Raw genomic sequence first — 17636 nt, forward strand, 5'->3', positions numbered from 1 at the left:
TCTTGGATATTCCAACAGGACTCAGCACCATCGCACTCAGCACACGCCACCCAAGAATGCTTACAAAATGAGGCTCCGGATACCAATCCGATGGACTATTGTATCTGGAGTATTTTGGAAAGCAAAGTTGCACAGAAAATTCTCTGCCATGGGCTGTAGTATCCATTACGAACTTCAAATACGAAATTTGAAACAATTCCGGGGAATAATGTCGCTAAAGTCATCAAGGTACCCAATATCGGGATTTACCGTTATATGGGCGTTATATGAAGACATGGACCTGCATAGATCATTTTCTGTCTAAGACTAGTATCCATTTAGTGTAGTATCCATTACGAACTTCAAATACCAAATTTGAAACAATTCCGGAGATTAACGTCGCTAAAATCATGAAAATACCGAACATCGGTATGTGCTGTTATATGGGGGATATACGAAGACGTGAACCTGCATAGATAATTTTCTGGCATAGGCTGTGATATCCATTACAAATTATAAATATGAAATTTGAAATAATTCCTGTAAATAAAGTTTTAAAATCATGGAAAAAATCCGAATATCGGCAGGTGCGGTTATATGAGGGCTGTACGAAGGCGAGGACCTGCACGGACAATTTTCTGTCATAGGCTGTAGAACCAATTACCAACTTCAAATACAAAATTTGAAATAATGTCGCTAAAATCACGAAAATACCGAATATCGCAGTTTGCGTTATAAGGGGGCTCTACTAAGAAGTGGAACTGCATTACAACAAATTTTGTCATAGGCTGTAGTATCTATTACGAACTTTAAATATGAAATTTTAATCAATTCCGGTAATTAATGTCGCTAAAAGCATCATAATACCGAATATGAGGAGGTGCTGTTATATGGGGGCTATACGAAGACAATTTTCTGTCATTGGCTGTCGTATCCATTACAAACTTTAAATACAAAATTTTAAACATTTCTGGTGAATAGTGTCGCTAAAATCACCGAAAGTACCATTATATGGGGGATATCTTGAGCCCCATGTGGCCAGGTACCAGAAGGAATGGTCCTATCTTGCGTTAATGAAAATATTGAGATGTGCCAAGTCTGAATGGAATCAGATGTTAATTTCGTGTTTTATGAGCTTCATGAATATTCAAAATTTTGACCCTTTAAGGGGGAGGTACTTCATGGAGTGGACTGATATTGTCCATTTTCGCGCCTAATCTAGCACTGATGAAAATATTCGACTTTGCAAAGTTGGATAGACAGCCAGGCAGACGGATGCACAGACGGACATTGCTAGATCGACTACAAATGTCCTGAAAAAGATTTGACCCAAAGAGACCTAGGCTCTAAAACCGTTATTTCGGCTAGGCACGTTTTGACCGTATCCAATGACATATAAACTCTGTAGGCTGAGGCTGAGGTATAACAAAAGAAAGCATATCCAAAAATTTCAATTTGAAATCGACATCGATTTTGGTTTGAAAATTAAAATCAAAAATTGGCCGAAAAAAAAAAAGAAAGCATACCCAAAATTTTCAATTTGATACGGGAAGTCCCGATTCCCAAGTCCCTACAGAGGATTTTTAGTTTTTTTGAGTTTTCATTGCACCATTACACAATATTTACTTTATTTATCTCAATTTGGGTCAGTGAATTGTGATGTTCAAAACGTTCAAACATTTCGAGCAAATGTTCATAGCAACAGCAAAATAAATTATTAGATAATATTGACAACAATGTGTTATGAGTTCAAACGATTCACTGCAACCCATTCCACATACAACCTCCCAACCATCCCCCCCCCCACCTTTCATGTGACATATTATTCTACATCTTTAGTATAGAAATATTTAAATTGTTTTTCCGTTTCGTTTTCTTGGCATGTCTGCCACAATGTCTAGAAAGAAGAAAATTTCTACGATTATTAATTGCAGAACGGTCGCTTTTGGCGTTTACAATATCAGACTATAATATTGTTTCCCATACATACATATATAAAACACATGTATCTATGTGTAAATATAGACAAAGTTATTATTATACCCCCACAATAGTATAGAGGGTATATTTTGTTTGCCTTTCCATTTGTAACACCTCGAAATATACATTTTAGACCCCACAAAGTATATATATTCTTGATCAGCATAACATTCTATGTCGATTATGCTATGTCCATCCGTCTGTCCGTCGACGTTCGTCTGTGGAAATCACTCTAGCTTCCGAACGAAATAAAGTAGGTTGTTAAAATTTTACTCAAATGTATATTATGTCTGCAGGACTTTTGGTACTGAAAATGGTCTATGTAGGTCCACTTTTTGGTATAGCCCCAATATAACGGCACCTCCGATGATTTTATCGACATTATTCACCGGAATTGTTTCAGATTTAGTATTTGAAGTTCGGCTATGACAGAAAATTGTCTCTGCAGGTCCACGTCTTCATATAGCCCCCCTATATAACGGTACCTCCCGATATTCCGTACTTTGTCGATTTTAGCGACTTTATTCACCGGAATTATTTAAGATTTGGTATTTGAGGTTCGTAATGGATACTAAAGCCTATGACAAAAAATTGTCTGTGCTGGTCTACGTCTTCGTATAGCACCAATACAACTGTACCTCCCGATAATCGTTATTTTGATGATTTTAGCGACATTATTCACCGGAATTGTTTCAAATGGTGGTTTTTTAAGTTTGAAATTAATATTACAGCCTATGACCGAAAATTGTCTGTGCAGGTCCACCTCTTCGGATAGCCCCCATATAACGGCACCTCCCGATATTCGGTATTGTGATGATTTTAGCGACATTATGCACCGGAATTGCTTCAGAATTGGTATTTGAAGTTCATAATGGATACTTCAGCCTATGAAAGAAAATTGTCTGTGCAGGCCCACGTCTTCGTATAGCCCCCATATAACGGCACCTCCCAATATTCGGTATTTTGGTGATTTTAGCGACAATATTTACCGGAATTGTTTCAGATTTGGTATTTGAAGTTCGTATGGGATACTTCAAGCTATGACGGAAAATTGTCCGTGTGGGTCCACCTCTTCGTATAGCCCCCATATAACGGCACCTACCGATATTCGGGTTTTTGTTGATTTTAGCGACATTATTCACCGGAAATGTTTCGAATTTGGTATTTGAAGTTCGTAATGATTACTGCAGCCTATGACAGAAAATTGTCCGTGCGGATCCACGCCTTCGTATAGCCCCCATCTAATGGTACCTTCCAATTTTCGGTATTTTGGTGATTTTAGCGACATTATTTACCGGAATTGTTTCAGATTTGGTATTTGAAGTTCGTATGGGATACTTCAAGCTATGACGGAAAATTGTCCGTGCGGGTCCACCTCTTCGTATAGCCCCCATATAACGGCACCTACCGATATTCGGTTTATTCACCGGAATTGTATCAGATTTGGTATTTAAGGTTCGTAATGGATACTACAGCCTATGACAGAAAATTGTCTGTGCAGGTCCACCTCTTCGTATAGCCCCCATATAACGGCACCTCCCGATATTCGGTATTGTGATGATTTTAGCGACATTATGCACCGGAATTGCTTCAGATTTGGTATTTGAAGTTCATAATGGATACTTCAGCCTATGAAAGAAAATTTTCTGTGCAGGCCCACGTCTTCGTATAGCCCCCATATAACGGCACCTCCCAATATTCGGTATTTTGGTGATTTTAGCGACAATATTTACCGGAATTGTTTCAGATTTGGTATTTGAAGTTCGTATGGGATACTTCAAGCTATGACGGAAAATTGTCCGTGCGGGTCCACCTCTTCGTATAGCCCCCATATAACGGCACCTACCGATATTCGGGTTTTTGTTGATTTTAGCGACATTATTCACCGGAAATGTTTCGAATTTGGTATTTGAAGTTCGTAATGATTACTGCAGCCTATGACAGAAAATTGTCCGTGCGGGTCCACGCCTTCGTATAGCCCCCATCTAATGGTACCTTCCTATTTTCGGTATTTTGGTGATTTTAGCGACATTAATAACCGGAATTGTTTCAGATTTGGTATTTGAAGTTCGTATGGGATACTTCAGGCTATGACGGAAAATTGTCCGTGCGGGTCCACCTCTTCGTATAGCCCCCATAAAACGGCACCTCCCAATATTCGGTATTTTGGTGATTTTAGCGACATTATTTACCGGAATTGTTTCAGATTTGGTATTTAAAATACGTAATGAATACTACAGCCTATGACAGAAAATTTCCTGTACAGGTCCACGTCTTCGTATGGCCCCTATATAACGGTACCTCCCGATATTTGATATTTCAATGATTTTAGCGACACTATTCACCGGAATTGTATCAGATTTGGTATTTAAGGTTCGTAATGGATACTACAGCCTATGACAGAAAATTGCCCGTGCAGGTCCACGCCTTCGTATAGACCCCATATTACAGCACCTCCCGATATTCGGTATTTTGGTGATTTTAGCGACATTCTTCACTGGAATTGTTTCAAATTTCGTATTTGAGGTTCGTAATGGATACTAAAGCCTGTGACAGAAAATTGTTTGTGCAGGTCTACGTCTTCGTATAGCCCCCATATTACATTCGGCATTTTTAAGATTTTAACAGAATTGTTAGCGGATTTTATTTATTTATTTTATTATTATTATTATTTTTTTTTTTTTTTTGTGTTTTTGAAAATGGAAAAATTCGTTCCAAATGGCGGAGGGTGTGTAAAGTTCGTTCCGGCCGAAATTAAAGCTTTTTTTCTTGTTTGTGTTATAAAATTACATTATATTGATGGGTGCCACCAAACTTACCCTTGTTTGCCTAGGCAAATCTGGCAACTCCTGCAGAATACACTGGATAACAAACAAAGCACTCACAGGCAGACGCACACACTCACACCCACACCTCAGCACACTTGCCGGACAATTTGAAACAGATAGGTTGTTTGGGTTACTAGCTCAAAAATTAGGATCTCCGATAGATTCACTTTCAAAATTTTTCACTTTACAATTTTTTGGTTAATTATTTTATATATTTTTTTTGGTTTTGCTTTTTTTCTTCTTCAATTATTTTTATTTTTTTTTTGGCAATTTTTTTCGGCTTTTAAAAATAGATTTTTTTTGAATTTTGGTTTATTTTAAAACACAAATAAATTGATGGATTCCATTTGATTGACGTTTGTGCGGACAGGTTTAATTTAGTGCATCATCTTTGGCGTAAACGCCAGCAATGCCGTTATGCTTGGACATAGAACACGTGACGTCAGCACTGCACACTACCACTGAGTTGAGGGTCTGCCAACACAATTGAAATCAAATTTCAAACACTTTCATACACTGAACTTGACAATGGCCGACGGCAGAACTATTTCACAGAACAGGATGTTATATTATAGATGTCGGAATATCAATGGATTCGGGGTAAATATAATGCATTTTTTGGATTTTGATATTCGTAGACCGAGAAAGGCCTGGCAAGTTTGAACTTTTTTTTAAAAATAATTTTCAAAAATACGGACTTTCACTAGAATTTCATCACAAAACAAAAAAAAACGAACTTAGGTACCAAATTTCCAAAAAAACACAATTTTCTTTCACACGTTACGATCTACACGAAAGTGCGTTATTGCGTTCGCCGTACGCTTCTATTTTTCTTCCGTTTTTTCTGTTGTTGTTTTGTTTCTTTCGATTTCTATTACGAACCCGCCGTGTGAATTCAGTTTCTTCCGTTTCAAACGAACAATAGGGTGATGGTGTCGGTCGGTCGTCGTCGCAGCACCTTCTAAACAACGTACGTTTCAAAATGGAGACTGACTTAACGGTTGCATAGAAAACTACTAACTAAGGCCCCAAACATTCTAAAGTAAGAGTAGGCGAATGCGAACTGCGATTGCAAAAAAAAAAAAAAAAAAACAAAAACACAATTTGCGAGAAAAGAAACAGGCAACAACAACAAATCAACGTCAACGATAGCAAACAACGCAATAGCATTGGCAGCGTAAGCGCACATACATAATACGTAGTGCTGTTACAACAACAGCAAAATACGCGCGCATCGGCGTTCTTGGCTGCAGCGATCACAACTGCAGTGACTATAGCAGCAGCAGCAACCGCTCCGCAACGCGCTTGCAAACCCATAAAATCCGATCGCATAGATCGCATTCAATTTAGTTGGTCAAACGAACTTCAAACACTTTGTTTTATTTGCTTTGCTTTTTCTACTGCTTCCTCTTGCCAAGTGTACTACCATCGCCACCTCCTAAGCAGCAACGCAGGCAATTGTCAAGCCAAACGATCACAACAATTAGCGCAAAAAAATGAGAATTGTCTAGAATTGGGAAATAGAAAACAAATTATAATAATACGGGAAAAGAGCACTGAACACTCAGCTGATTAATTTAATTGCATTTAGGCAGTTACGAGGTAGGTTTTCAGAATTGTGGGGAATCTAGGGAGAGCGGGACTTTTTTTTATTGATATACTTTTTATAACTTTTTTCGTTTGTCCGATCTAAAACAGAATTTTTGAAAACTGTATTGGATTATGTAAATTCAATCAACAACTATTCTCAAAACGGCCCAGTATGCATTATATGGGTATCAGGTCATGCGGGGATTAGAGGTAACAAAATAGCAAACTTTCTTGTCAAACCAGACAGGGAATTAGCAACAGTAAATTTGGACAATCCAATGCCGCTAAATGTGTCACGTCTAGAATCCAAGATATGGACAAGAAACGCCCGCATATACCTATGGAAGGAATAAAGATATATAGAGAGAACAACAATGGCGAGGCCCCAATGAGATAACAAGTAAAAAAGCACCATTTGGAAGGAATTTGAAAATTCTCCAAAAATAAATAAAATAAATAAATCCCTAAGAAATGCTGTTAAATTTTAAAATATCGGATATAGCCATTATATTCGGTAATATACGAAGAAGTGGACCTGCATAGGCAACTTTTGCCATAAGCCATTACAATATTCAAATATGAAGCTTGAAAAATGGGGAAATAATGTAATAATGTGTGTAATAATCATCAAAATACCGAATAGAGGGAGGAGACAGACAATTTTCTGTCGTAGGCTGTAGCATCCATTTTGAACTCGAATACTACCTAAAATCGTCAAAATACCGATTATAGGGAGGTACTGATATATGGGGCGGTAGTGATATATGAGGCCTATACGAAGACCTGGACATGCATAGACAATTTTCTGTCATAGACTGTACTTCCCATTACGAACTGTAAATTCGAAATATGAAACAATTCCGGTGGATAATATAGCTAAAATCATCAAAATACCGAATATCGGAAGGTACCCTTATATGCGGGCTATACGTTATCGTGGACTTCTATGAACAATTCTTTTCCGGGGGTAAAGTACTCAAAATGAACTTCTAGTGTGTTTCTAGACAATTCCATTGAAAATTGTAGCTAAAATCATCAAAACACCGAATATAGGGAATTACAGTTATATATCCAGGGGGAAATACAATATAGAGGACCTATATAGACAATAATCTTTCAGGTTGTAAAGTACTCAGAAGAAACTCCTTTGTGGATTTTTAGACAATTTCATTGAAAATGTGGCTAAAATCATCAAAATACCTAATATCGGAAGGTACCCTTATATGCGGGCTATACGATATCGTGGACTTATATTAACAATTCTCTTCCAGGGGGCAAAGAAGTAATGAGGGACACCTTGTGTAGAACTTCAGACAATGCCATTGAAAAATGTGGCTAAAATCATCAAAATACCGAATATTGGGGGTACCGTTGTAAAGGGGCCATACGATGAAATGAAAAAACTGCAACCAACTTCAGACTGCTGTCATTTCTTGTGAGGATTTTAAGACAATACCATTGAAAAATGTGGCTAAAATCATCAAAATACCGAATATCGGGGGTACCGTTGTATGGGGGCTATACGATATGGTGGACTTATATTAACAATTCTCTTCCAGGGGGTAAAGTAGCCACGAAGAACTCCTTTTGTGTGGAATTTCAGACAATTACATTGAAAAATGTGGCTAAACCATCAAAATACCGAATATCGGAAGGTAGCGTTCTATGGGGGCTATACGAAGACGTGGACCTGCACAGACAATTTTCTATCTTACACAGTAGTATTCAGTACGAACTTCAAATATCAAATTTGAAACAATTTCGGTGAATAATGTCGCTAAAATCTTTAAAATACCGAATATCGGGAGGTACAGTTATATGGGGCTAAACGAAGGCGTTGATCTGTAGGGACACTCTTCTGTCATAAGCTGTAGTATCCATTACGAACTTCATATACCAAATTTGAAACATGTCCGGTGAATAATGTCGCTAAAATCATCATAATACCGAATATCGGGAGGTACCGTTATGAGACGTGGACCTGCACAGACAATCTCCTGTCATAGGCTGTAGCATCCATTACGAACATCAAATATTAAATTGTAAATATTTCCGGTGAATAATGTCGTAAAAAGCATCAAAATACCGAATATCGGGAGATGCCATTATATGGGGTCTATACCAAAACGTGGACCTATACTTACAATGTTTCGTCACCGGAGCTAGAACCTATTATGAATTGCAAATACCTACTTTTAAACATATCCGTGAAAAAATGTGGCGAAAATCAACAAAATACCGAATATTGGGAGGTACTGTTATATGGCGGCTATAACAAAACGTGGACCAACATATCTCATTTTCCCTGCCAACTATCCTAGACACAATACAAATTGCTCTGCCAAAATTTGAAACGATGTGTCATTTAACGTGGGCTGTATCGTGAACATACAGAGAGACGGACATAATTAAATCGCCTTAGAATATATATTTTATGGGGTCTACCACGAATATTTAATGATGTTACAAACGGAATGACAGTGTTAATATATCCTCCTTCTCAAGTCGGTGGCTATAAAAATACTGTTTATTAGTTGGAAATGTAAAATTGAACAAGAAGCAAAGAATATCTTTAGCACAGGCAAATGTCGATCTCGTCTTTTGGGGTTTCAACACCAAAAGTCGGCCCCACTAACAATTTACGTTGTTCAGTTAAGCAAACATTACCCTGCAGAAAACGGTGGAGGTATTGATGAACTGCGAGTGGTGCTACACTGATGTAAAAGTCAGTAGTATCAATGGTTGTAGGCGGCGAGTACTGCTTGACTACTCGCAAGTGCTGCACTGTTTTTTTTTTTTATAATCGCATATATTGGTAACACTGTCAGCATCTGATTATGCTTATTTGTGATTTGTGTTTTGTGCATTGTGTGGACTTGCAAGTAAAATATTTGTTTTTTTTTTTTTTTTTTAAGTGAAAAAGAAAAGAAAAAGAAAAAAATATTGTTTTGAAATAAAAATAGCTGAATGAAAACAAAATCTGTCTTTCGTTCTTTTAATTATTCGCAATGGCAATGCGAATAATTACGATCGTGCAGTATGTTCAGTTACTTTCTTTCAATGGCGACTGATGCAAAATTCAGCAGTCGCTCACCCCTCACAAAGCGCTGAAAAAGCGAGTACTGATTTTCACACGACAGTCCAGTGTAAAAGTCAGCAGCTCTTACCGTTAACGGGGAAATGAAGAGCGAGTGGTCGGTATCGCTTGGCGAGTACTCGAGCAGCACTGCGGTACTACTCTTGTTTTCTGAAGGGTACTAAAGTTCCTACCAGAGAAATTATACCATCAACCACGACTGATCTGATTAGACCTCCTTCACAGTTCGATTATCAATTGAGAAAAGTCAAACAAACCTTTTCACTTTTTACCGATGCGCATTGTCATGGCGGCAATAACGACAAACATTGCACAGTTTTGTTTTCTCTCCACGTTCTAACAAAGCTCTCGCCACACAAGTTGTATTTCTCTCTCACACATGTGCTCCATGCATAATACCCCGATCCCCCAACCGATCTTCATTACTCATTCATAATAAGACTGTCACCAACCACATGCATTTTTCTTACTTCTATTGGCTGGGGGCCTTCCGGGGTATAGAGAGATAAAGTGTGCCTGTAGACGCCAACTGCGACAGAATCAACAAACAAATCGCAGCTGCAGTAGTTGCTTCGCTGACATTTCCTACAACAACGAAAAAAAGTTTTTCGTTTCTTTCTCGTTGAGTAAGAGCAGCAGCACTGCCAGCCCTCCGCCACTAACTGATCGAACGCATAGTGTGTTGCTTGCTTTATGTTGTCGTCGGGTTTGCATTCGCTTTTCGCTGCGGAACAGCCAGCCAGCCATGTGTGTGAGTTTGCCCTTGAAAATTGTACCCCATGTGTAGTCACAGCCAAACAAGCAAACAGTCTATTCACCAAACGATCAACCAACCAACTGGCGGTCTGACTATAGCACTGCCTTTGTAAATGAATGGCTAGTTGGCTGATTGTGAACTGCATTTAATTTAGTTCCGCTTTGAATGGTACCCACTCCCCAATGGTCTCTCGGCGACACACGTTGTTTGTTTCCCTTTTAACCTATGTGGCTTTTATGGGGGCTTCGTGTGTACAGGTTTTTTCTTTTGGCAAAAGACTGAGAATTTTTATAGAAAAAAACTGATCTGATCGATTTTTGAGAAGAGTTCTCGAAATGAAAAGTAAGATTCGAAATTAAAAGTAACAAATAAAAAAGCTGTAAGTTCGGCCGGGCCGAACTTTGAAAACCCTCCACCATTTGGAAGGAAGTTAAAAAATGTCAAAAATTACGAAAAATACCTTTATAACTTTATTCGGAGACTATACGAAGACGTGGACCTGCATAAGTATATTTTTGTTAAAGGCTGTAGGACCCATTAATATCTTTAAATACGAAATTTGATTTCCGGCGAATAATGCCGCTAAAACCATCAAAATACCGAATATCGAGAGGTACCGTTATATGGGGGCTATACGAAGACGTAGACCTGCAAACGAAATTTTTAGGCATAGGCTGTAGTACCCATTACAAATTTGGAATACGAAATCAGAAATGTAACAATTTCGATTCGATTAGTTCGACATTGTAACATTCAACACTGTATATACTTTGTTTCAACAGCTAAAAAATTAGTATCGAACTGATGCCAAACTACTAGAAATAATGATGTGCATTCAAAATGAAGATGTTAATGATTGTTATACCCTCCACCATAGTACGAAGAGTAATTAAGATTCTCATTCTGTTTGTAACACCACGAAATATACATTTCAGACCCCACAAAGCATGAAATTCTGTGTCGATTCAGCGATGTCAGTCCGTCTGTGGAAATCACTCTAGCTTCCGAACGAAATGAAGTAGTTTGATAAAATTTCACTCAAATGAGTATTATGTCTGCAGGACTTTAGGTATTGAATATGGTCCACGTATTTAGGTCCACGTTTTTGCATAGCCCTCTATATAAGTGTACCTCCCTTTATTCGGTACTTTGGTGATTTAAGCGACATTATTCACCTGAAATTGGTATTTGAAGTTCGTAATGAATACTACAGTCTGTGACAGAGAATTGTCCGTGCAGGTCCACGCGTTCGTATAGCCTCATATCAAGGCACCTCCCGATATTCGGTATTTTGGTGATTTAAGCGACATTTTTTATCGGAATTGTTTCAAATTTGGCATTTGAAGTTAGTAATGAATACTACAGCCTAAAACAGAAAATTGTATGTGCAGGTCCACGCCTTCGTATAGCCCCAATACAACTGTACCTCCCTATATTCGATATTTTGATGATTTTTGCTGAATTTTCACCTGAAATGTTTCAAACTTGGTATTTGAAGTTCGTAATAGATAGTACAGACTCAGACAGAAATCTGTCTGTGCAGGTCCACGCCTTCGTATAGCCCCCATATAACGGTACCGTACCTCCCGATATTTGATATTTTGATGATTTTAGCCTGAAATTTCACCTGAAATGTTTCAAACTTGGTATTTGAAGTTCGTAATGGATACTACAGCCTATGACAGAAAATTATCCGTGCTGGTTAACGTCTTCGTATAGGCCCCATATAACGGCACCTTCCGATATTCGTTATTTTAATGCTTTTTGCCACTTTTTTCACGGATTTGTCTAAAAATTGGTATTTCTAGGGTATAATAGATTCCACCACGTGTGGCGAAACATTGTATGTATATGTCCACGTTTTGGTATAGCTCCCATATAACGGCACCTTCCGATATTCCTTATTTTAATGCTTTTTGCACATTTTTTCACGGATTTGTCCAAAAATTGCTATTTGTTGGTAATAACGAGTTCTAGCTCAGCTGGCGAAACATTGTATGTACAGGTTCATGTGTTGGTATAGGCCCCATATAACTGTAGCTCCCGATATTCGGTGATTCGATCATTTTTGCCACATTTTTAACGGATTTGTCCAGAAATTGGTATTTGTAGTTCGTAATGGGTTCTAGCTTCTGTGGCTAAACATTGTATGTATAGGTCCATGTTTTGGTATAGCCCTCATATAACGGTACGATAAAAATTGGCCGATATTCGATATTTTGATAAAAATTGATATTTGTAGTTCATACTGGGTTCTAGTCCGGTGGCAGAACATTGGATATTTAGTTCCACGTTTCCTACATATAACCCACATTATTGTTTCATATTTGATATTTTAGAAGATTTGATGGATGAAATTTTTGAAGTATAAACTTGTCCTTAGAGGTTCCCGTTTTGAAGTTGTCGATATAGTCCAAAGCTCGCATATCAAAATAATTATATCAAACTATGGTCATACATATGCGATATGCAAAATATGAGCACACTCCTTCGGCATCATCCCAATAAAGAGAAAATATTTTGAATTACCAGGTCAAAATACCTTTTATTATCAGACATAAGCTGAGGGTATATATCTGTGGACAAAACGACGGATATTTTTTAACTTGTTTTTTTTTTTTACATGCACTTGGGCGCCACTGCTTCGTACTATGAATTGAGAAGCACAAAGCTTCGATTTCCTCCTGAGGAAATGTTCTAGATATTTAAAAAATCAGTCTCTAAAATATTTTTCAGCAGAGTCGGTAAAAGTTCCCGAAACCGTTGCATCTATCGAATCGTAAGCTTAAGCCTGATTAATCTGTGATAAATCTGTGAGAATTACTCCGCTTCAAGACAACCTTCTATTCTTAGCTTTCTCGGTTGTAACAAACATTTCGCGCAATATTGTTGCAAACAAAGATTGCTGATATATGCATACCTGCCAAGGCATAGAATTGCGAAACTACACGAACGGTGATCTTTTCTGGCAACTTTTCCTCGCAAACACATCCCATTTGCCAAAAAAAAAGATGGCAAAAAACGTTGCAAACAAATAAACCAAAAGAAAATCTAATTGAAGAACCAAACAGTCAGCCAGCCAGCCAGCCAGCCAGCGAGTCAGTACTTAGCGACAGCAAATGTAAACTGTATTAAAAGCGATTGGGTGAAGGCGAAGGCGGCAGACGTCAAGCGATAATCGCAGCACTATATCACTATTTTCATTGTCAAGGTCGAACATTGTTCTGCGAAATGCAAACACAAAAAAAATGAGAAACAGAAAAACAAACGCAGCAAACGCAAAGCTGTTAAAAACAAATAATGTGAGGCCCCCAATGAGCAGCGTAGCAGCGACATGCCATGCGAAGCAATTATTCGGCAACGTTGATGGATGCGTTAACGTTGGCGTCACCCGAAATGCATTAGGGGAGAAAAATGAAAAAGCTTTATTCCTATCACATAATTGCTCTTGCTCGCTCACTAGCTCGCTCACTAGCTCGCTCAGTCGTTGTTGATCGACACTCTTTTGGGTAAATATGTACATAACAAAATACACATGCTCGACTCCATGTTATGTGTCCGAAATGAATGGATTTCTCTATTAGAAGATTATAAAGAGAGCTTGCCGAAAGGCGATGCGTTACAGCGTTGTATAGTTATACCCTACACCACATAGTGGTAAGGGTATTATGTCTTTGTGCATTTGTTTGTAACATGGAGAAGGAAGCGAGATAGACCCATAGTTACTTTCGAGGATCTTCATAGAATCAGTTTTTGAGTCGATTTATGCATGCCAGTTCATCCATCCATGTCTTCTTGCGGACAAAATGCAGGTCGCATTTATTATCCGATTAAGATGAAATTTTCCATACAATATTTTTTTGGCCCAAGGACGAACCCTTTTGAAATTGGTGACAATCGGATCAGATTTAAATATAGCTCCCCATCTTCAACCAATTTCGAATTAATTGTGCACAAAACGGCGAATCTAAGACCAAATGACCTCGGACTTAGAAGCAAGTACATCAAATTTGGTGAAAATCGGTTCAGATATAGCCATGGCTAACCTATATTTGTTTCATCCGATTTCGTTTTAAAGTCCCTCATATTCATAAAGTGAACTCCACAAGAATGATGCGTGGTACCACATATCAGATACAGTCCATAAATACCTCTGCCAAATTTTATCAAGATCGGTTCGCAATAGCTCCCATATATATATTCGGTTTATTGTGCACAAAAAGGCTAATCTAAGTCAAAATGGCCTGAATTTTGGTACATCCGACCGAATTCAGATTTCGGGTTTATTGTGCACAAAATGGCTAATCTAAGTCAGAAAGACCTGTATTATGGTACATCCGAACGAATTCAGTCCAGAAGCAAGTAAATCATATTTAAAGATAATCGGTTCAGATATAGCTATAGCTCCCATAGATATGTTTCATCCGATATCCGTTAAATATGCACTCCAGAAGAATGATATTTGGTACCGGACATCAGATACTGCTCGAAAATACCCCAGACAAATTTTGTCGAGATCGTTTCGGTTTCGGTTTATTGTGCACCAAAAGGCTAATATCAGCCCAAATGGACTGAATTTTGGCATTTATGGCTGAATTCGTCCCATAAATCATTACTGCATATTTAGTGTAAATCGGTTTAGATATAGCTATAGCTCCCATATATATATAGGTTTTATCCGATTTGGGGTTTAAAGTCCCTCAGAAGTGTAATATGCATTCCACAACCATGATCTTTGGTACCAGATATCAGATACAGCTTTGAAATAAGTGTTCCATGTTTTGTCAAGATCGGTTCAGATTTGGATATAGCTCCCATAAATATCCTTAACCGATTTCAGATTAATTGTGCACCAAATAGGCAATATCAGTCGAAATGAATTTTTGCATATCCAACCGAATTTGGTCTAGAAGCAAGTACATTAAATTTGGTGAAAATCGGTTCAGATATAGCTAAAGTTCCCATATATATGTTTCATCCGATTTTGTGTTTAAGTCCCTCAAATTCGTAATATGCATTCGACAACAATTATCTTTGGTACCAGATATCAGATACAGCTCTGAAATAAGTGTTTCAAATTTTGTTAAGATCGGTTGAGATTTGGATATAGCTCCCATATATATCCTCAACCGATTTCGTATTAATTGTGCACAAAATGCCTAATATAAGTCCAAATTACCTGAATTTTTGCATATCCAACCGAATTCAGTCTAGAAGCAAGTACATTAGATTTGGTGAAAATCGCTTCAGATATAGCTATAGCTTCCATAGATTTGGTGAAAATCGCTTCAGATATAGTTATAGCTTCCATATACATGTTTTATCCGATTTGGGGTTTAAAGTCCCTCAAATTCGTAATATGCATTCGACAACAATGATATTTGGTACCAGATATCTTATAGAGCTCGGAAATACCTCTGCCAAATTTTTTTAAAATCGGTTCAGATTTGGATATAGGTTCCATATATATATCATCAAGCGATTTCGGTTTAATTTTGCCCAAAATGACCAATATCTGTTAAAAAGTCCTGAATTTTGGTACATCCGACCGAATTCAATGTAGAAGCAAATACATTAAATTTGGACAAAATCGGTTCAGATATAGCTATAGCACATCATAATCATCTTTTCTTCCTTTCCTCAAATTTCCAAAGTGGTTTTGCAATTTGAGAGTAAATCTCTTAATGCTGTTCTTATCACATTCTTCAAATAATTTCTCGCTAAGGGGAAGGGTTTGGAGAAAGAAAAAGCTCTTGGTGGGACCATAAAACAATTGTGAGCGTTCCGTATTCTAACGAACAAGTATTGGATATGACACACTATTGTGCTCTCTCCCTCTCTCTCGCCTCTCTCAAGCGCAAGAATAAACTTTATGTATTTGTTTATTTTTTTCTCCTCCAAAGTGAATTTTGCATCTTGACCGCCCCTGCCAGCCCCCCAGCATCAAGCTGCTGGGTTGAACTTTTTTTTAAGTTCCGTTTCATTGCGTTCTCGTTTCACAGTTGCACGAGTTCTGCTCTGTTGTTCTTGTTGCTGTTGTTTTTATTTATTTATTTCACGTTCAAGTTCTCGGTCATTTCAGCAGCAAATTGCGAACTGCAACGAACGACTGGCAAAGTGTGCGAATGCAACACAACAGAAGAGTGCGCCGCGTGTGGATAGATTGGATGGATGCATTTCGCAGCTGTAGCTAGCCAGTTATTCAGTCATTCATTTCTAGGCATAGCGCGTTAGTCACGTTGGTGTCGTCGTAGCTGATATGGGTGTGTATGTGTGTGTGTTTGTGCGTTTTCTGTAACGTGTGGGTGTTTGATTGCCTGCTGCATTCATTTCCCAACTGTAGCAACAGCCCCATTGCTGTTGTATAATAAATGATTTTGGAATGTTGTTGAGCTTTCTAAATGCAAAAAGCAAAGAAAAAAAGAGAGGTACAATAAAACAAATACCCAGCATTGTGTTGGATAAATGTGGTTCGACTGAACGACCAACCGACCGACCGACACGACGCCACACACCCAACACCAGCTATTGTGTGTATGTTCGCTATGGGGCTCCATACATACGTTCCACTTATTTCCTATTTTTTCTATGTGTGTTGCTAACCTACTGTACAACAGAATTGCGGCTACTTTTTAGGAGTACGAACTACTGTCATATAGCTCAGCGGCCAGCCAGCCACTCAGTCGACTGATAAGATGTTGGACGGCGTTATTCTTATTTGGTGAAATGGCATTCATTAGTTACATCGGCTGAAATATATTAATGAGCAGTACTTTATTGTGGAATTACGCATTGACTTTGGGCTGGATCATTTATTAGGCCACCTGCAAGTAAACACATTTCGAAACGAATTTGGGAAGATCAGGAAGGAGAAAAACCTTTTACTTTTTTTAATGACGTCAATGCGTTCAGTTCTTGGTAATCTTAAGGAAAAAGCAAACTTACACATTGTAGCGGGTTCATCATTCTTACCTGAAAATATAAAAATAAAAACTAAAATTTATTTTTAATTCACAAAAAAAAAATAATAATAAAATTAAAAATAAATAACTATAGATATGGCTAGAGAGGATATATACTCCGCGACACATGAATAGGACACCAATGTAATTCATATTAAATTACAAGTTATAAACATATAAAGCGAAAAAAATTTTAAATTTTTGCATTTTTTCAACCAGAGGTAGTTCTTAACGAGAAAAATATTTTTCGATGTGATATGGATAATGGTTGTTTAAAATAATGCCAAGGAATGTAAAACTACTGCAAATTTGGCTTTATAATTGCGTCAGTAGAATAGGACACCCTTTAAAAAAACTCATAAAATGTATAGTTTGAAAATAGTTTTTATTTTGGTTTATTTTTTAACGTTAAATTATTGAGATTTGAATACATTTTTGCAATA

The 17636-nt window shown here is 37.7% G+C and overlaps 1 protein-coding gene across 6 annotated transcripts in view; it reads right to left on the bottom strand.

The window, feature by feature from the left end:
• Positions 1 to 17636, bottom strand: part of LOC101894336 (longitudinals lacking protein, isoforms A/B/D/L) — a 743553-nt gene that overhangs the window by 456167 nt on the left and 269750 nt on the right. The window contains exon 1 of one of the 6 annotated variants that reach the window (XM_059119165.1): positions 4779 to 5867. The exons of the other annotated variants lie outside the window; for them this stretch is intronic. The gene's annotated coding sequence lies outside the window, so the exon portion shown is untranslated. Of the gene's footprint in view, positions 1 to 4778; positions 5868 to 17636 lie in introns of those variants that run through there. 6 annotated transcript variants of the gene reach the window in all.

This window comes from Musca domestica, unplaced genomic scaffold (assembly GCF_030504385.1).
Source record: "Musca domestica strain aabys unplaced genomic scaffold, Musca_domestica.polishedcontigs.V.1.1 14, whole genome shotgun sequence".
NCBI classification, from domain to species: domain Eukaryota; kingdom Metazoa; phylum Arthropoda; class Insecta; order Diptera; family Muscidae; genus Musca; species Musca domestica.